Below are 21,721 nucleotides of genomic sequence, written 5' to 3'. Positions count from 1 at the left end.
CCAAGATTGTTAGCTGCAGAGATGAAGCAGAAGTGGGATAAAGATTCTGGCATAAACCACCTCTAGGCCACCCTAGGCAGCAAGTATTATCTGAAAGAGACCATCAGCTAATAAACCTTTAAGCTCATTTTCTTATTTTTCCCCTTCCAGCTTTCTTTCCATTAAGAACAGAGATTTCCCAAATAAACTTGCAAGATCTGATCACCACCAGAGACAATTTATACTCCATTTCTTAGAACAACCTTAGAAAACAGATAAAGAATTATCTTTCCTCTTCAAGAAGATGTCACAACTGGTTATATACATATATGTGTTTGTGACTATTTCCTTTTCTAAGGGTGGAGGTAGTTTGAGGTCACACCCAGTGGTGAGGGTTTATCCCTACGTCTGTGTTCTGGAGTGATTCCTGACAGTGCTTGGGGGACCTTATGCAGAACTGTGGATCAAACTGGGGTTGGCTTTAGGCAAGTGTCTTACCCACTCTACTGTCTCTCCAGCCCTGTTAAGTATTTCTACATGGAAAGAGTCAGCAATGAGTATTGTTTGGTTCTTTGGGGTTGACTGTTGCCCCTTCTGGCTGTTTCAGATAAGTGGTGGGACTGGCGATGGTGGTGATCACATTTTTGTCTGTGCTTCTTACTCAAACCTTGGTGCTAATTATCATATGACCACAAGTAGGGTTTTTGCCAAATCAGAAGACTTTGGTATTGCATTTTGATTCCTTGACTTTGGTATTGCAGTTTGATTCCTTGCCCTGTTGGGTTAGGGGAAAGTCAGGAAGAGAATATAGTCCCTGCCATCCCTTCAAAGGGGCAGCATCTCTCAATGGGGACCCCAGGATAGTCTAAGGAGGGTACAGGTAAATATCACACAGCGCAAGGTTAGGGTGTCAATGGGTAGAACAGGGAATGACAGGAAGGGAAACGGTCTCCAGTTGGGGAAAGGTTGAGAAATACTGGTTTAGGGAATTCACCTCATCCTTAGAGAAAGAGTAGCCCATGAGATTGTGGATTTAGAATCTTGCCTCTCAGTTTGCTAAGTTCTTTTATGTGCTGCATCCTCCTAGGAGGCAGGTTTTCTGCACTGAGCCAGCAGGATATCCTTCCCACCTCTTCAGAAGCTCGCTTTCCACCTACCCTCACTGCATCCAGGATCCTAGAGCATTCACCCCATCCATTCCCTAGACACTGCAAAGCAGTATCTGCCTTGGCACCCCCCTTCCCCTTCCTCTCCACTCCACTCCAAGCCCTGTGCCTACCTTCTGTTAGGTAAAAGGAAGCCCTGTGTTTCCCTATCTATTAACAGGCCATCTCTTTCTCACTCTGGTGGGGTTCAATACCTTTTCTGAGCCTTCCAGTAACAATCTTCACTCAAGTATCCTCACAGACCTTGAGACAGGGAGCCTTTAATTCAAAGCTAGACCTTTCTTCTTCAGAGCAGCCTTGGCTTTGGGAGCCCATCGAAGTCTTCCAAAAATAGAATTGCGTTTCCCAGTCACTTGTCACTATAAGTTGAAACCTGTCCTTCTCTGTGATCTTGAGCACTGGATGCTTCCTTCACAGGCCAAAAAGAGTTACTGCTTCTGAATGAAGCAAGTGTTGGGGTTCCCAGGATGCCATCACCCATGGAGAGGGGTGCAGACTGAGAGAAGCTGACAGAAACCTGTGAGGAATTTTAGTCTGACACACACCAGGGTAAGTGTGTAGGGAGGTGTCCTTGCCAGGCCTTTTACTTGTGTAGAAGAGAGAAAGACCTCTTGGCATCTCAGAAAAGCGTTTACTGCTGCAATCAGTGCAGAAGTGGGGGGTCAAAGACCCGTGTCTGGGCATAATTCTTTAGGAATTGGCTAAACCTTGTGAAACCCCTTTGTAAAAGGGCCAACACGTGTTAATGAGTTGGGTAGGAGGATGCTTATGGGGCCACCTCAAGAACATGTTGTTAATAATCAAATCATCAAATAGAGGAGAACAGGTGGTGGTGACCCAGAATTCTCTCCTGCACAGCCAGTTAGGGTGGAGAGCAGTGAAAGGGAGTTTCTCATCTAAGTATTCACCCTATATACTTCACAAAATACCTCAGCTCCATGGTGATGTCATCTCCCGCGCCACCCCCACACTCTGACACATACCAGGGTATCTGTGTAGGGGGGTGTCATCCATGCCAGGTCTTTTACTTGTGTAGAAGAGGGAAAGAGCTCTTGGAATCTCAGAAAAGCGTTTACTGCTGCAATCAGTGCAGAACTTGGGGTCAGAGACCCATGTCTGGGCACATCCACTCTTCTGGAGCTGCCTGCATCCCACTGTCCAGTGTCCTCTCTGTCTCTCTGTCTCTCTGTCTCTCTGTCTCTCTGCCTCTCTCTCTCTCTCTCTCTCTCTCTCTCTCTCTCTCTCTCTCTCTCCCTCTCCCTCCCTCACTCTTTCTTTCTCTCTCCTCTCATACATCCTAAAAAAACTATTTTACTAAACACAAAAACCAAATGTGCTTGGATTTTTCGCTCCACCCATTCGGAGCTGAGTGAACTAGCAAATCACGGGACCACTCTGAGCTTCAGCTTGGCCGTTCTGCCTTGTCTAGGACCTGTGCATAAACGCTATGTCTAGGAAACAATATAATCTGATGCAGAAGATAGAGGAGCAGAGAGATGTATGACTTACAAAGATAAATGGTCTTTTCTTAGCTCAGGTGAGAGCCATACCACACCTGGATTGTAATTAGTTGCTTTGCAGATTCCCACCATGATACCTGTACATAAGAAACCTCCTTGAAGCTTTGAGAATGACTTCATTTGCATATATTTGGTTTGCAAACAAACATCCAGGCGCTAAATCTATAAAGTGAGTCTAAGTTACCCATGTTTGGCTTATTTATTAAGATGATAAGTCCTTTTATTGTAATGAGCATGCTCATAATAAGCCTCTTGTTGTCCTTTGATTTGAAAGATGACCTTCTGCCTCCATCAGCTCCCCACCCCCTCCACATCCCAACCTCTTAGAAACTTTATTTGTTGAGTCTGGGTGTTCCTATCAATAATGACCAAGTGTTGATTCTGCAAAGAGTTGGGCTGCATATGATCAGTTTTCATGTAGCTCTCTAATTCTTGTAATCACTGTAGGCCATGACAAGCCCACTCCAATTCCTCACACAGGACCCATCCAGTAATGGGGTTGGCCCAGACTCTGCTGAGTGATGACAGGCTCCTGTGGCCCCTAAGTCCTCTGTCTGTCCACTGCTCACCAGACAGTCCAGCTTCCCAGCTCTGTGGTGCCCTGTGCTGCTTCTACCACAGAGGTGTCTTTGAGGAGTGATGGGCCCTTCTTGCTACAGCAGACCCTCCTGGCCTCCAATCCTCGACCTCCTATCCAGTTCTGACTCCCTGTGCTGCCACCATCCAGGAGAAGTTCACTTGAAACCGAGCAACATTCACACTCTACGTGGATGCAACCTGGCCACCATCTCTAGCAGAGGCCCCTGGAGGTGGATCTTGCTCGTTCCCCAATCTTTCATCTGGGGGTAAGCCCTTGCCCCAGAGGAAATGTTGCTAGCATAATATGCCTTCAGGTTTCTTTCCAGGAGAACTGCTTATGAAAATGATGTCTAGTGAACCCCCCCCCTTTTATTTTTGTTCTTAAACCACATCCAGCAATGCTCAGGAGTTACTCCTGGCAGACTGGAGAACCATACGGAACCTAGGGAATCAAACTAGGGTCATCAGCATGCAAGGCAAGTGCCTTACCTGCTGTACTATCTCTCTGGAACCCAGGGTCCACTTCTTTTTTATTATTATTATTAATGTTTTTTATGGGCCAGAGCGATAGCACAGCGGGTAGGGCATTTGCCTTGCATGCAGCAGACCCGGCCAACTCATGTTTGATTCCTCCGCCCTTCTCGGAGAGCCCCGTCAAGCTTCCGAGAGTATCTCGCCCGCACGGCAGAGCCCCATGACATATTCGATATGCCAAACACAGTAACAACAAGTCTCACACACAGGGGATTGCCCTACCACAGAGGCGGGGGGGTGGGGGGATGGGGTGTGGGGGATATTATCCATGGTGGTGGAAAATGGGCACTGGTGGAGGGATGGGTATCTGATCATTGTATAATCGAAACCCAAGCACAAAATATTGTAAATCTACAACTGTACCTCATGGTGTTTCACTAATAAAAATAAATAAATAAATAAATAAAAAATTTAAAAAAAGAAATTCGCAAAAAAAAAAAAACAAGTCTCACAATGGAGACATTACTGGGTCTGAGCAAGTCGATGAACACTGGGAGGACAGTGCTACAGACAATGCTATTAATTTTTATTTATTTGGGGGGAGTCCATACCTGATGGTGCTCAGGATTTATTCCTGGCTCTACAATCAAGAATTATTCCTGGTAGTGCTTGAGGGACAATATTGGATGCCAAGAATTGAACCTGGCTCAGTCACATGCAAGCAAGAATCCTAGCCTGTGTACTATCTCTCCAGCCCTCAGGGCCCACTCCTTAAATTAGAGTTTCCTCATTCTCCCTCTGCTCCCAGGAGCCAAAGGATACTTTCTCCCTACCCATCCCTCTGTATCCATCCAGCAGCCTTTGCCCTAGATCGGTTAAAAATCTAACTGTGGCCTCCTTGATAAGTCCCCTGCCTACAGCCAATTTTCTTTCTAGAATCACCTTCCTTCCCCATGACAGCCAAGACATTTCCCAATCCTAGCTAGAGGTAGAGAGAGCATAGAGGAGTTAAGGTGCTTGCCTTGTATATGTCCAACCCTGGTTTGATGCCCAGCACCACATATGGTAGGTAACCCAGTACTGCCAGGAGTGGCCCCTGAGTATAGAGCCAGAAGTAAGCCCTGAACACCACTGGGTATGGCCAAAGAAAAATTCAGCTAACACTATTAAGTATACACAGAATTATAAATTGTAATTTAAATCAAGAATAATTACTAATATAATTGAACAAAGGTTCAATTCCCATGAGAAATTTTGGATAATGAGATGGTTCTTAGACCCTCTTAGTTCCTATTAGACTCAAACTCCAGACTGGAAACCATTTGCTGGTCCATCTCTCTTGCACATCAAGGAAAGAAATGGCATTCAATGTCCTGGGGGGGTGGGGGGGCGTATTTTTCTGTGCCGCCAGAGGCATAAATAGGATGACCGAAAAGAACCACTTTAGCCTGTGTTTGGGCTCATTCTTCCCTGCAACTCTTATCACTGTCTTAGTGACATGCTTCCTTTCTTGAGACTCCAGCTTGGCCTCTTCATGGATCTATGGTGAAAAACCAATGCAACCTTAGCTGCAGAATGCTTTCTTCATTCAAGGGTTCAAGTGACTCATACAAATCTCCCCCCCCCCACCCCGCCCCCAGAAGACTTGAACCGAAGGCACTGGGTCTCACTCACCTTCTCTTCCACAAGTTCCTAGGAGTCGCTCTTGGTTAACTTTTTATTTTTTTATTTTCACCTCTCTTCTTGTAGGGACTGGGCCTGGTCTCAGTGCTTGCACACTCAGCTGGCGGAGATGCAACAAGGGTTTTACACAACTATCATTGTGCCAGAGGACTGTCTCTGCTATGGCACTGGCAGACCCAGAGAGCACAATTTCAGAGAGTGTGTTTGGCGCATCTGGGTGGCACTGGGGCTCCAACTCATGGCCTCATATGCAAGGCAGGTGCGTTTATTATTTATATAGGGGTGGGTGGGAGTTGGGACACACCCAGCAAGACTCGGGCCTTACTCCTGGCTCTGTGTTCATGGATTACTCCTGGCAGGGCTCAGGAGACTATATGGGGTTCTGGGGATCTGGAATCATGAGGGAAGTGTCCCCTGTACTGTAATATCGCTCCAGCACTGGCAGGTACTGTTAGCCCATGCACCATCCCCAGAGTCCTGAGAGTGACAGTTCTGAATTGACCAAAAAAAAAAAAAATTCAGGCAGGCACTGGCATAAAGCTTGGGCATGCGGTCACCACCACCACCCACTCAAGGCCAAGGCCTCAGACAGGCATGGGCTGTCTCAGGCTGAAGACTTCAGGCAAAGAGGAATGTTCGGGAAAGGCAGCAGATAACTCAGCCTCCTCAAAAGCCTTCCCAAGGAGCCGTTTCCTCACATTTTGACTGAATCTTCCCCATTCTGGGTTTTATCCCCCAGCATCTCAGACCTGGAAAGCTGTTCCTGTGAGTCCCCAAGGGCTACTCTGTCTCTCCTCCGAGTAGGACAGATGTCAGTATGGAAATGGTGCTGATCGCAGACACTCTCACACAGTGACAACAGAAAGGCCACGTGCTGGGGCCAGGGGCACATGCATGCTCAGAGCTAGGACACCACCTCCAAACCAGTGGCCTGTGGGTCACACGGTTTCGAATGGCACGTCACACAAGCTAGCAGTGGCCAAGTGAGCCAGGTACCAGTCCGGGAAGATGGAGCTGCACAAAGTCACAGTACCTATGACTGGATCCCAAGACACAGACAGATCATCAAGGCTTTGCATCTCGCACGGCTTGCCTGCCCTCCCCACAAATATTTCCAATCCTAACTGGATTAAGATCAGCTGACTCCCACAGTCCAGGGAGCCATGCTGTCTCCTCACTAATCTCTTGTGCCTATCGGAAGCTTTAACTCTCAGAGGATCGTCTTGTTTCCATATTCCTGCGTTCTCTCAGAATGTCCTTGTAATTCTCTGTCCCGACAGCCTCGGTTTTCCCTGAGAACAACCTGGTACAACGGACTAAGCACCAAGTCAACAGGCAAAAAAGTGGGATTTAGAAGGGGGAGATAGTGGCCAGGCCTCAGCAGGCGCTTTATATGCAGAAGCTCTGGGTTCCATCTTTGGCACCACAAGGTCCTCCAAACGCCATCAGGAATGACCCCAGGGCACTGCGCCAAGAGATGCACCCTAATCAACCACAGCAAAAAAGAAACCCCAGGATTAAGCTCAGAAACTTTGATAAAAACTAACCTCAGCTCATTGCGTGTTAGAATGAAATGCCAATAATTCCTCTGCCAGGGTTAAACAACAGCCCCATCCAGCAGAGAGTTGATTATTTCAATCCTTCAGGGAAGAAGGAAAACAGTTTGATTCTCATTAAGACATTTTCTGACCGATACAGACAGGAAACCTATTCTTCAAATAGGAGGTGGTTGTGGTTTAATGGATTAAGATCAGCTGACTCCCACAGTCAGGAGACGTTACTGGGGCCTGCTCGAAGCAATCGACGAATAACAGGATGGTCGTGGTCGTGATTGTGTGGTTTAATGCTCAGACACTGCCTGCCAGTCCCCAGGACCATCAGCTTGGCTACTGCATTTGAAACAGCAGCCCCAGGCCTCCTCCCTAAGGGGCATTCTAAGGAAGCCTCCAGTTGCATCTATTTTCTGAAGAGCCGTAGCTGTAGCATGAGATTCGATGTTTTGTCCTCATCTTGCATAGACTAGAAGCTCCAGTGATATGACAGCCAGGAATAGGGTAGAGATTTGTCTAGAAAATAGGCAGATTTTCTGAATACCAGAAGGATTCTTGCGGGTGGATTGGTAGAGGAATTCTCCTTGAATCCTGTCAAGGAGACACTGGGATTCTTCTCTGGATAGTTTACAAGTCCACCCCTCATAGACTGTGGACAGCATCAATAGGATTTGACAGAAAAATTGACCTACTGTATAGGGTCATCCATCCGGGATCACCTCAAATGTGGTCCAGAGACCTGGGGAGTCCTTGCAAAATGCTCATGCTGTGTAAACCAAAGCAGATGAAATCCCAGCTTTATTCCAGGACTGAACCTGACTCACAGACCTCAGTTTCTGCTCAAATTCACCCTTAGTTTCCGTAAGATAAATATCCAGACTTTCTATCATGCTAAACGAAATGAGTCAGAAAGAGAGGGATAGACATAGAAAGATTGCATTCATCTGGGGAATATAAAATAACAAAATATGAGATTAATACCCAAGAATAGCTGAGATTAACACCAGGAGGATTACTCCATAGATTAGAGGCCAGCCGGGTATTCTAGGGGAAAGGACAGTTCAGATAGAGAAGGGAGCACCAAATGTAGGGTGTTTGGAGGATCCTCCCAGGAGGGGAGATGCAGGTTGAAAGTAGACTGGACTGAACATGTTTGCCACTCAATGCCTCTTTTGCTGATCACAACACCCAAAAGGAGAGAGAAAACAAAAGGGAATGCCCTGCCACAGTGGCAGGGGGGGGATGGGGGGAATGGGTGGGGGGGAAGGGATATTATCCTTGGTGGTAGAAAATGGGCACTGGTGGAGGGATGGGTATTTGATCATGGTATGACCGAAATCCAAGCACAAAAATTTGTAAATCTACAACTGTACCTCATGGTGTTTCACTAATAAAAAATAAATTCCAAAAAAAAAATCCAGACTTTCATCCCAAGTGCCAAGACGATGCCCTCCCTTCAATCATAATAAAAGTATTTGCCATTATTGTTCTGTCAACAATTGTAGGGCCAGGGGTGGCAACTGTGATGTATAGCATTGAGCCCTTATACATAAACCCTTAGTACTGATCATGCTATTTATACCAAGAAGTAATTGTTAGGTGAATGAATGGTGGTCAGTGAAGGCCAGAGAGATAGTCCAGGAGTTAAGGTTGCATGCGGCTGACCCCAATTTGTTCCTGGCATAGCATATGTACCCCTGAACACTGCCTGGGGTCACTCCAGAACAGAGAGCCAAGAATAGCTCCTGAGCACCACGGGTATAGCCCAATAGTCAAAAAATAATTTTTGATTTAAAAAAATGTCAGTGAATGAATAAATGAGTAGGGCAAAAGATGCGTGAATCAGTTAATGAATGAAACTCTGTTCTTACTTCCTAGGATACAAACTAGTTGATGTTCTTATTTTACATTAAGATGGTACAATATGCAGAAAACACGGACTCTGGGCCAGGCTGTTTTCACCCGGGATGCCCTGGAGTGAGGCAAGTGAAAGCCCTCCCTACCCCAGGGGACCCCGCCCCAGCAGCTGATCTCCACTGCAGGCCACTTTCCGGACCTCTTTTCCGGACACATCGTGGGACACTTCCTACCCATTTTCCATGATTATCACACCATATTTGATGGGGTTCAGACATTAGGCAACAAATCATAGAGAATATATACATGTGTATGTGTGTGTGTGTGTGTGTGTATATATATATATATATATATATATATATATATATACATATATATATGAGCCCGGCAAGCTACTGAGAGTATCCTGTCCGCACAGGCAGAGCTTGGCAAGCTCCCCCTGTCGTATTTGATATGCCAAAAACAGTAAAGATAGCAGGTCTCATTCCCCTGACCCTGAAAGAACCTTCAATCATTGGAAAAGACGAGTAAGGAGAGTCTGCTAAAATCTCAAGGCTGGGACAAATAGAGACATTACTGGCATCTGCTTGAATAAATCAACAAACAACAGGATGACAGTGATACAGTGATACAGTGATGCTGAAAACAGGCCAGTAAAAGCCAGGGAATCTCAACGAGTTTCAGATTAATTGGATTTCATTTCCGAAACCTCAGCAACAGAGCAAGAGGACCTGAGTGCTAAGGTCTGGTGTTTCAATTAGACATGAGCTCTGTGAAGGTATTGGGTTGATATTTTAAAGATGTTCCAAAGCTTTGGTTGTGCCACCATGGTGAATGAGCTGGGTTCAGCCGCCTCCCTCCTCAAGTCAGACCAGGCTTCACAGAAGAGAAAGCAGATGATGCTTCTCAAGTGCTCATCTATGTCATATGAGCCCAATTACCCACATTTAGCACCAAAATGGTGAGTCTCCTGAAGTGGGTGAGATTGTCCCAAAGTCACAAGAATCATCCTGAAACCATGACTCAAATCAAGGCCCACCTGACCTGACAAAGTCTAGCCCTTGTTCCCCGCTTTCAGAGTCAGCTAGGTCAGTGGTTCTATAAAAGGTAAAGGTAAAGGTAAAGGCCCTCCCGTTGATCGTTGATTTGCTCGAGCGGGTCCAGTAACATCTCCATTGGAGACTTTGTTGTTACTGTGTTTGGCATATCAAATACTCTCGGTAGCTTGCCGGGCTCTCCGAGAGGGGCGGAGGAATCGAACTCGGGTCGGCCATGTTAGCCGCTTGTAAGGCGGACGCCCTACCCACTGTGCTATCGCTCATGGAGGGAGAGTTAAAATCCAGATTGCTGAGCCTCACCTTCTGATCTTTCTCACCCAGCAAATCTGGGATGGGGCTGAGCCTCTGCATTTCTTACAAGTACCCCAGAAAATATGGGCTTGCCTCTAAGAATTCCATCTGAGAAATATTTGGCTGGAGCAAAAGTTCCCAAACTTATTTAGCCTACTTCCCCCTTTAAGAAAAAATATTACTCAGCACCCCTCCTGAAAGTCTAACTTCTTGAAGGCAACAAATAAAAAGGACAGCCAGTTACACCTGAGGCTACTCTTGGCCCCGCCCCCAAACAATCAGCATCCCTTTTAGGGGCCTGTACAGCCCACTTTGAGAAGCACTGTGCTAGAGCATCTTAAGTACCCTTAAGTGTAGCACACAGGAACCTAGTAGAAGAAACTTGAACAAAGAAGCAGCATTTTATCACATGGAGATAGAAAACAAAGAAGCTCAATTTGGCCTCCAAATGAAATGTCCTTCATTCTCTTATGATGATAAAACTAGCCTGCCCTTCCTGTCTGATAATACACAACAGGGCAGCAGACGCTTTGAGAAAAGAGTTTCTTCAACTTCTTCTGCTGGAGACCCCCTTTCAGCCTGAGAAATTTTTATGCAACCCAAAGTATAGAGTTACCTACAACAGGTATGCAAATAAATTTTTTACTGATAATAAATCCTGAATTTATCTTTAAAAATTTCTTTTCAGTCACCCAACCCCCTGGCCCACAGCTGAGAAAGTCATGTTCCGAGATATTATTCGAGCTATATTCAGAGAACACCGGCTCTCTGAATCAATGGCAAATTCCCAGAGCCTTGTTTGAGCGGAATGGCATCTTCGTGGTCTAGTCATCGTGACCAGGACAGTGGGGTGATAGACAATGGGGCAGGGATTCCTATTGATTGTCCCAGAAGGTGAGTTTGCAGAGAAAGTAATTGTTTAGGAAACCTAGTTACCATGCACTGTGAAACACCAGGTAGGAAAAGTGTGTAGGGAAAGTGAGTAAGCTTATTGAGCCGCATAGGGGCCAGGCAGAAAACAATGGCTGCAGAACCTGTCACTGATTGCCTTCGGAAATAATCCTTTCCCCCTTGGACTACAGGGGCTACAGAAACCAGTCAACACATCTGTATTGCAAATTCGCTTAAACAAGTCTATACAGACAACTTCTAGGGCTCCAGGCCAGTTTTGTTTTCTGAGAAGAACAATGGAATGTGGAATTTCAGAACTGTTTGTTGGCTAGGTTGGGTCAGAGAAAGCCACAGAAGCCACCTACTCCCCACCCCCTGCCTCCTGGCCACCATTCATCCCACCCTACAAAGGAAAAAAAACCCAAGTTGCTAAAGTAGTTTGGAAGATTCAAGGACTGCCTGGGCCCCACGCTGTGTCCGGGAATGGCACTTCCCCCACACTGTAGCTGACTCCCTGGCATCCTGCCTATGTCTGCTCCTCTGAGTCACCGGTTTCCTTGCTGGGAATTTCAGTGTTGGAGTCTACAGAGAGAAAAGGGCTGGAGCCACAGGCACAGGGCAAAGAGCACTGGTGTAGTGATGAAGCCAGCGAACTCAGACTGATTCTGATTGATGGAGAAGACCTGCCTTGGGCAAGGCAAAACTGACAGGTCTGATGCTTCTGTGAGTTATCATACCAAGACACACAGTTGAGCCAGCTCCTGGCACCCTGGCCCCTGTGTCACCTCTGCAACCTTCAAGGGGACTCAGGAGTAAAATGGACCTGCCTCTTACGGAGCCTCCAAACAGTCTCCATCAGCATGAGGGTCGCAAGAGATGAAGAGGATGGTGAAAGTGGCCACAACCACATCCCCTGGCCCCTGGGACAAATCAGTGACCAGAATGGCGTCTGCAGCTAGAAGCCCCCCGCAGCCCCCAGATGCAACAGGAAACATGCACATCTGTAAGAAAAGGTTTGACAAGTTTCTTTGGGGGCTACTAATTTCATAACTGCTGCCCTCAATTTCTTTTTTTTTTTTCACAGCTCCCTCATGGGCTATATGTACCTTTCCTTCTGCTGTTTTTTGACTTCTCTGGTGGAGTTAAAAGTCATGTAAATCCTATATTCTCTACGCTGGGTTCAACTAAACTGGGAATGAAGATCCTCTGCCCTTCTCCCCCTCCCCCCCCCACAAGTCTCTGGCAACTCAGCAGTCATGCCCATAAGCCACCTTTGGCAGGTGCTAGATAATCTCGTCATTGGCGACCATCCAGATCACATGTCCTTCTCTCCTGGAAGGGAGCATAACATGATATTCGCCATAACCATGCCACCAGACCCTGTGCCAGGCTGTTTCACTCAGAGTACCCTAGAGGAGAGTGGGTAAGACCCCATTCCCACCACAAGGTATCCAGCCCTGGCTCCCACAGTCATCATCACGGCTGCTGTCCACAAACTCAGGCCAAGCTTCACCCAAGAGTGAACCTATTCCTGGACCAAGCAGCTGCATTGGCAGACACATGACACTTCATAGGACACATTCTACCCATACTCCAAGAGTATCACATCACACCTTATAAGGTTCAAAGTAGGAGGTAACCAATTTTTGAGGGAAATACTTTCTTTACAAAAAAATATTTTTGTGCATAAAGAAAAATGCTTTCTTTATGCACAAAAGACTCAACCTTTAGCAACATGTTAGTGATCTCCTATAGAAAGGTTTAAAAGGCTTAATGGCCCCTGGATGAAATACAACAATCTTCACACTCTTTCCTCTAAGAACACTTTTATGCAGCATTTTCAGGGAGGTTTCATGACAAACAATACAAAATATATTGTTTTGGTTCTACTGTGGGGCAGAGATTGGGGTTTGGGATGGAAATATTGGAAATATGGTATTGAGAAGGTGTAACTGTGGTGGAATTGGTGTTTGAATATTAAATGCAATCAAATATTGTGAACTACTCTATAAAATAAGAAAATTTGAAATAATCCTATACTATCCATCACTGGGCTTCATTAACCTGGTGTGGTCTAGTATTCTTCTGCCTTTCACAGACACCTATTGAGATGAGGTAGTTTTGTTTGTTTTAGGGGGAGGGGTTGCTTCTGTGTCTTAAATATTATTAGATTTATATTCACACTAAAAGATATGATCTTCTGTAAATGCTCTGCATCCTCTGTGCAGATGTGAGCACTAAACTTCCAGGAAAGGGTTCCCAACATGGTGCTGCTTTTTCAAGGCCCTAGCTCTGATCTCTTTATACCAACCTCCTCTTCCAACCTCTCCCCAGCTTGTTCCTGCTGTGCCCAGATCTTCAGTTCACTGCCATTTATATCTTCCCCTGGCCAGTGAATGAGGGAACCCTCTGCTGTCTGACAGAACCAGACTAACTCCCTACCACTGCCCAGGTACACTTCTTAGGTCTCAAGTCAAGAAACTTAAATCAAGAGAACCTACAATGTTCTCAGCAGTGTGACCCAGCAATAGTGGTTAATCACCAAATTCTATCTCTCTTTCCCTCCCTCTCTCTCCCTTTCCCCCCTCTCTCTTTCTCTCTTTCTCTCTCTCTCTCTTCTCTCTCTCTCTCTCTCTCTCTCTCTCTCTCTCTCTCTCTCTCTCTCTCTCTCTCTCTCTCTCTCACACACACACACACACACACACAAACACACACACTTCCATCCCCAAGGCTCAAAATAGCTTAGAAATGGAAGCACAAAGCCAAGCTCAGAATCCCTAGGACAAGCTAGCACTTGTTGACCTGATGACATTTCTAGTAACTGGGTTTCTATTGTAAAAGAAATTCTCTGAGAACCTACAAGGTTCTTAGCAGTGTGACCCAGCAATAGTGGTTAATCGCCAAATTCTATTTCTCTCTCCCTCCTTCTCTCTCCTTCTCCTCCCCCTCTCTCCCTCTCTCTCTCTCTCTCTCTCTCACACACACACACACATACACACACACACACAAACACACACACTTCCATCCCCAAGGCTCAAAATAGCCTAGAAATGGAAGCACAAAGCCAAGCTCAGAATCCCTAGGACAAGCTAGCACTTGTTGACCTGATGACATTTCTACTAACTGGGTCTCCATTGTAAAAGAAATTCTCTGGTCATCTGCTGAAATAAAGGTACTGGGGAAGCTCGTACATTTCAGAGAGAGTAAGGATGATGAGACCAGAGGTTCAGACTTAGGTTCTCACAACTGTCTGTGGGATCTCTGACAAGATGATACACCGTTTGGAGTTTCTGCTGCCAAAAGTCTATGAAGACAGACAAATGGATATCTTCCACATACACAGGGAACAGAGGACTGAAGGGGCAGTGCCTTTCCTGAGAGGCTGGTGAATGCATAAACATCAGCATAAAACTAATACCCCCACTGCAGAACCACCTCCTAAAGCTCAGAGAAATTCAACAACTCCCTGTTGAACAACGCAGCAATTATATAGAACAGATGGAACCCCATTTTATCTAATTCCTGAGTCACATCTTCCAAGTTACCTGCTTCAAAAGTAAAACTGGAGGCGTGGGAATGGCTCAGCAATGAAGCACCTGCCTTATCGGCGTAAGTCCAAGAGTTTGATCCCCACTGCAACCAAGCATGCCAACACTAGGCTTCACAACAACAAAGGCAAGGATGGAGGAAAGTGAAATATGACACAGTTTTGCATCTCCTTTGAGAATACCCGAGCTTGAGAGAAGACATGTTGTGTCTCAGCAGTGTTTTGGGGCCCTCTGTATTCAGGAGGGATTCCTTAGAAGAGGTGAGACACAGGGGCTAGGTTTTGAATGAGGAGTTTGGGATGCCCTGTGGCTTCCTGGAAGCGAATACCTCACTTCATTCACCCATTACTTCTTTCTTAATCTTATTTTTGATATACCTTTGGCTTGGAGTGGACTCTGTCTTATTATTTTGAATCGATCTTTGGTAGCAAGCTGCCTTCATCCATCTTGTAACAAGGTAGGACAAGAGTCAATGAGTAATTCACAGCTGGGGCCAGTTCCCTACTCTACTCAAGCTAGTGTAGATGGGTCAAAGTTACACAGTGCTGGGGCTGGAGCAATAGCACAGCGGGTAGGGCATTTGCCTTGCATGTGGCCAACCCGGGTTCGATTCCCAGCATCCCATATGGTCCCCCGAGCACCGCCAGGAGTAATTCGTGAGTGCAGAGTCAGGAGTAACCCCTGTGCATTGCTGGGTGTGACCCCAAAAGCCAAAAAAAAAGTTACACAGTGCTTAGCCAATGACTGGTGTCCATGCCATGCTCACCCCTGCCATTACTTCCTTCTCCTGCTTGAAGAAGGGAACTTTCACCTTCCCCCACCCTACCTAGAGCATCACTGCCTGGGTCATGGAGGAACATGATGGTGGTAGCCAGGAGAAAAGTAGGTCTGCCTGTTAGGCCCACTAGGAAGGGTGACTGTCAGTGAAGATGCTTCCAGAATGTCATGGAGCTAAGATCCCCCTTTTCCCAGACTCTCCTGCTGCAGCTGAGATCTCCTGCAAGTTCCTCGGGTTTGTGCCTTTGCGCTTGTCAGAGCCCATGCTAGAGCCTAGAGTCCCAGAGCTGACCCCATGGCCTTCGGGGTAGGTGATATGGAGACAAGTGAGGGAAAATAGGTGCAACATTGAAAATCAGCACACAGAGTCAGCACTCCAAGCTGGCCTTGGAAATTGGTAGGTCAGAACAGAGCTCTGCAAGGTCACCTAAAGGCCCTTGACCCTTAGGTGTTCTCATGACCTTGGTAGCATTTCTGAAGGTTGATCAGTCATGCTGCTGCAAACACATTTTCCTGGAAACACCATTTACCAGGAAAAATGCTGGAAACACCATTTTCCTGGAAAAACAAAAGAGAAGATCGAAGTGAAACCCAGGGGCAATGCACTAAAGATCTAGCCAAACAACTGCAGCTTTGTAGCCCAGTTGGCAGGACTGTCCCAAAAGTGTATGTGATAAACCACTGATGTGGCCAATTAAGATGCCCCAACAAGCCCTGGAGCTCCCCCTATTCCTGTTGTTCCAGACCAGACCACCTGGCAGAGGGTTCTATATTCCCAACATGTCTGCTTCCAGGGAAAGTTGATTAACAAGTATTACTTGTATGATCAAAATAAATAGAACGGCACCAGAGTTATAATACAGCAAGTGGAGCATCTGCCTGCATGCAACTAACCTATATTCAATCTTCAGCACTACATATCGTCCCCAGCCCCACCAGGAATGACCCCTGAGCACAGAACCAGAAGGAAACCTTCAGCACTGCCTGTTGTGGAAAAAAAAAGCAAAAAACAAAAAAATTAAAATAAGCATAATAAAATGTGATAATTTTAAATTTTAATAGCAGTGTTCATGTTTATGCTTTTGGCATATAAAGTTACAATATCTCAATCACCACCAAAGTGTTAAAAATCCTCCACCTCTGAAATGTTGGATTTTTTAAGAGAATAGATTTGGTCCTCACCCAGACTTGGGTGTGCCTCCTAGTCAGAATGCTGGCAAACAGAATGACCAAGGCGACTCATACTCCCTGGCTCTTGGTTTCCGCTTAAGCAGATGGGTATCCTAGCATCTTCTTCATGAGGCAATTGGGCAGTAGTGAATGTTGAATGTGAATGCATAAAAAAAGCACTTGGCAAAAAGTAGACATCAAATGACATTTTCCCCTTCCTTCCTGGATGTCCAAAAATACCTCAGAATAACTATTTACATGCAAGAAGATGGTTAAACACACTGATCAGGTGAAGCAATTTAAATTAGGAAAGAGGCCAGAGAGAGAACTCTCAGGGTTGAGCACCCGCTTGGCTTGTGAGAGGCCTGGGTTTGAACCCTAGACTACATATGGGCCTCCCAGACACAGCTCCAGAAGCAGGTGTGGTCCCCAAACCAAAATAAAATCAAGTTAGAAAAAAACTCAACTCTAATTCTCCTATCTTGGATCAGTGGACTCTCCTCAACCCTCAACCCTCAACCCTCAACCCCTGCAGCAGCAGCCCCTGAGAAAGCCCCTCTCTGAAGGCAAGTCTGTCTCACACTCCCACAGGATCCATGTTACCAGCCCTCAAAGCAGGTGGGGTGGTCTCCACCTGTGCTAGGCAGCAGCTAGCTGGGAAGGCCACCCCACCTGCCCCAGCCTGACTGCTGAGCTCCGGTCTCCTCTCTCATTCGTCCCTGTTCCCACCTCCTTGTAGTTCCTGTCTGTGGTTCCTCCAGTTCCCTCTCCCTCATACCACTCTGGTCTCGAGCCTCCTACTCCAAGTCATAGTTGGGTTGGAGCCCTACTCCCCCCCCAGCAACTCATTTGTTCACTGCCCAGTGTTTTTGAGTGGATATCAAGCAGTGTGTTAGGATACAGAGATGAAACTGAGACAGACCCTGCTCTGGGGGGGTGGGGTGCTGAGGTTAGGGGGTTGGGTTGCAGTCTGGTGGGAAGAAGAGAAAACACAGAGACACAATGATACTGTTGACAGAGACACTTCCTCTCTCTACATAGCACATGTTCTTTGCCAGGAGCTGTTCTAATTCCTCCCTATACCTTCAACCTTCCTTAAGCCTCACAACCTATCTTCATGAGGTGGGTGAAAATTCACTTTCCTTTGCAGGGCAGGTAACATGAAGTACAAAGAAGTTAAGTAGCATGTCCAAGGTAGCACAGTGAGTGAAAGGCAGAACCAAGATTTGATGGGAAGCTTCTTCACACTCTTAGAAATGTGTGAAGCCAATACAGGGTTGTCACATGAGTCATAACTAATGATATTTACTGATGAGAAGTTTAAATGGAGCCCTTTCAAAAAATATTTATTTTTTGGAAATAAATGCATCCCACATTAACCTAAACTATAGACATTTTTTTTGGGAGAACTCACCTGGTGGTGTTCAGGAGCTACCAACAGGCTCTGTTGCTTGGGGAACCATATGATGCTAGGGAAACTACCCATGTCTTCCATATGCATAGCCTGTGTTCCCACACTTTGAGTTATCTCCCCAAACCAATACTTGAGATGTTTTAAAATAAAAAATTAAACTATAAAAAAAGTAGTGAGAATGGCATAGTTTCACATTTATGATCACTTTTATGTCTGACATAAGGTAAAGGTAAAGGTAAAGGCCCTCCCGTTGTTCATCAATTTGCTCGAGCGGGCCCAGTAACATCTCCATTGGAGATTTTGTTGTTACTGTGTTTGGCATATCAAATACATCACGGGTGGCTTGCCAGGCTCTGCCATGTGGGCGAGATACTCTCGGTAGCTTGCCCGGCTCTCTGAGAGGGGCAGAGGACTCGAACTCGGGTCGGCCATGTTGGCTGCATGCAAGGCAAATGCCCTACCACTGTGCTATCGCTCCAGCCTAATATGTCTGACATATTAACATACAAATAGATTCCTACATCTTCTTTGGCATCACGTCCACTGTGGTATCTCTTTTGGTTCTAGTAAAAAGGTAAAGTGAAATCCTCTTGAAAAAAATTAAATTTAAGCACCTGTGAGATGACTTAAAGTGCTGGAGTGTGAGCTTTGCACATGGGAGCTCCTGGTTCCATCCCTGGTACTGCATGGTGTCCTGAGTCCTGTTAGGTATGTTCCGCAAACAAAACAAGAAACCCTGAAGTTTATTTGAGAAAAAAAAAATTCAAAGCAGGAAGTGCCAAGTCAGTGGTAGTCAGAAGCTCCCCACTGACAGGCCAGGAATAGGCGATGAGACTCCTACAAGCAGCTACTGGGGCAGGAGGAGGAAGTATTTGATTGGCTTTTGCTAAGATTTTAGTTTCTGGTCCTAAAAACCACAACTGCCCGGCTCATTTCTGTTATTGACTGACTGTAGGCTTTGATTTCTGAGCCCTGTGGACTCCATCTGGGCTTGGTCTGAGATTATGTTGTAGACAACCTCAGTACAGTGGCCTTCTGCTTTAGTTAAACTACTGAACTATATGAAGAAGAGGAGTTGATAGAGATTTCAACTGCTGGGCTGCTGTTGAGGAGATAGATTTGGGTTTGATTTCCTGACACCACACAATACACTGAGCATAGTCAAGTATAGCTTTGGAGGACCCAGCACTGTGGGGTGTAACTTTACAGGATCCCAGCATGGCTGGGTGACCCCAATAATTCCTCATACCACAGGGCTGGAGCAGCATCGCATCCCTGGGTTCTGATATTAAACCAACTGCTTGGTTAGCCAAGAATCCTAGATGGGCCCTCTGGGCCACTGAGTTCTGCTCAGGAAACCCCTCAAGGAAAAAAAGGGGGAAAAAAGAAATCTAAAGAAATCAGGTCTCATAGAGGAAGGTGCTGAGCTAGAGAGGAAATGAGTATGTTCATATTCTCTACAGGTCCATGTATGCAATCTGTCTTGCCCCCAAACTTGACACGTAGTCCTGGGCTTGTCACCTCCATCACCAACTTGACCTTGGTCAGCCTATTTCGCCCGACTTTGAGAGTCAGACCCAGTGCCTTAAGGTCCAGGTTCCAGTTTAGATGGACCATGGACCACCACCTGTCCTCAGAGCTGTTGAGGACAAGCTTCTGCTCTGGGTGGAACTTCTGTATCCCAAGCCGAGAGCTGACCCTGTGCCAGGCGTATCATCCCCCTTTCACCTGAGGATCAGAGATGCAGGATTCTGTCTCACAGGAAGACTAAGTGTTTGCACTGCTGTCTGGTCAGTTCCCACATTCCCACCCTGTCTGGACCTCCCCCATGTCCGGTCAGCCTGCAACCAACTTCCAGCATGCCTCACCACTATTTCCTGAGATGAGAAAGCTCCCAGCACCAGCAGCTTTAATCACCCAGCGCCCACGTTCCTAATGTCCACCCATCACTCCGAGACTAGAGACGGTGAGATTTCATTCTCCGGAAGGGAGAATGGGTGAAATCTGAAGCTCTTGCCGGAAGTGCAATGAACACAGGAGATACAGGCTTTTCTCAAGGACCTGCATCCTCCAGCTTGTCCTCTTATCTTCACACTGCCCACAGGGCTTGACCATCTCTGCTCCCTGCCTCTTCCTTCACACCAGGAACACCCTGGAAAAACCAGAAAGCCGTTCAGACAAGTCACTGAACAACTCCCCCGGATGTGACCAGGATAACAATCACATCCTAAGACTCAATTTCAGGAAAGCTCATCCCAAAATAAACCCCATGCGGAAGTAAATAAAGCATAAGGAATATTTGAGGGAGCAAGTTCACAGAGCTCAGGAGTTTTGGGGGGGAGAGTGGTAGTGGGGGGGGTGGGAACAATGCTATTGTCAACAGCCTTTGTTCCATCCTTGGGCCTTATTCCTCGTACCTCTGGATAAGTGGCAGTTTCGTATCGGCTAGTGATGCCAGGGGGAAATGACCCATGTTTAGGAAAATTATACCATTTCTTCAGAGGGTAAGGGTGTCCTTTAAGCACTGGTTTGAGATAGGCCCGTGAGTTTGATGAGGATTCAAGGTTGTGCTGATTAAAGCCAGGCTAGGAGGAACATGTAATTTGTGCAAAAGAACCAACAGAGCAGCCAATGAGGAAAACTTCATTGGAGATCTACAAAGGGGGTTTCAGCTCCAGGGAGGAGGAGGGGATGCATATGGCAAATACGAATCTATGAGACTAAAGAAGGAACAACCTTCTATAACGATGGAGGCCCCCTGAGTGTTTCCTCCCACTACAGTACCTCAAAGTCAATTCACTCAGGGCAAGTATCACCCTGTGGCAAATTTGTATTCAACCCGTTGTCCTTGAGGAGACAACCACACCGATAGGCTGAGGGAACATCACAGTGATGGAGTTTCCAGAACACTGAAGTAGAGAGACTTGGAAGGGTGAAACAGCATGGGAGTTGGTCATTCAGATGGTTTTTTGGGTTTTTTTGTTTGTTTGTTTGTTTGTTTTTGTTTGTTTGTTTTTTCAGCAAACTAGTGACTCATCTACTTGACTGAACACCCTCAGAGGACGGTGGCTGGGAGCGATAGCACAGAGGTAGGGCTTTTGCCTTGCGCACAGCCAACCCAGCTGAGCCAGGTTCGATTCCTCCGCCCCTCTCAGAGAGACCGGCAAGCTACTGAGAGTATCTCGCCCACACGGCAAAGCCTGGCAAGCTACCCGTACATATTCAATATGCCAAACACAGTAACAAGTCTCAAAATGGAGATATTACTGCGCCCGCTTGAGCAAATCGATGAACAACGGGAGGACAGTGATACAGATAGTGATTTTTTTTCCTCTAAGAAAACCTTTTTGGCTAATTTTTATTTATTTATTTTTTACTTTATCTTTTATTTTATTTTATTTTATTTTTCTTTATTTTTTAAAATTTTTTTATTAGTGAAACACCATGAGGTACAGTTATAGACTTCTAAATTTTTGTGCTTGGGTTTCAGTTATACAATGATCAAGTACCCATCCCTCCACCAGTGCTCATCCTCCACCACCACGGGTCCCAGCATCCCTCCCAGCCCCCATCTCCCCCGTCCCACCCTGCCTCTGTGGCAGGGCATGCCCCCTTGTTCTCTCTCTCTTCTTTTGGGTACTGTGTTTTGCAAGAGAGGCATTGAGTGGCAATCATGTTTGGTCTATAAACTACTTTTAGCATGCTTCTCCCACCCTGGGAGGGTCCTCACAACACCCTTTATTTGGTGCTATCTTCTCTATCTG

Source organism: Sorex fumeus, unplaced genomic scaffold, assembly GCF_029834395.1.
Source record: "Sorex fumeus unplaced genomic scaffold, SorFum_2.1 ptg000045l, whole genome shotgun sequence".
NCBI classification, from domain to species: Eukaryota; Metazoa; Chordata; class Mammalia; order Eulipotyphla; family Soricidae; genus Sorex; species Sorex fumeus.
This window is presented reverse-complemented; position numbering follows the sequence as displayed.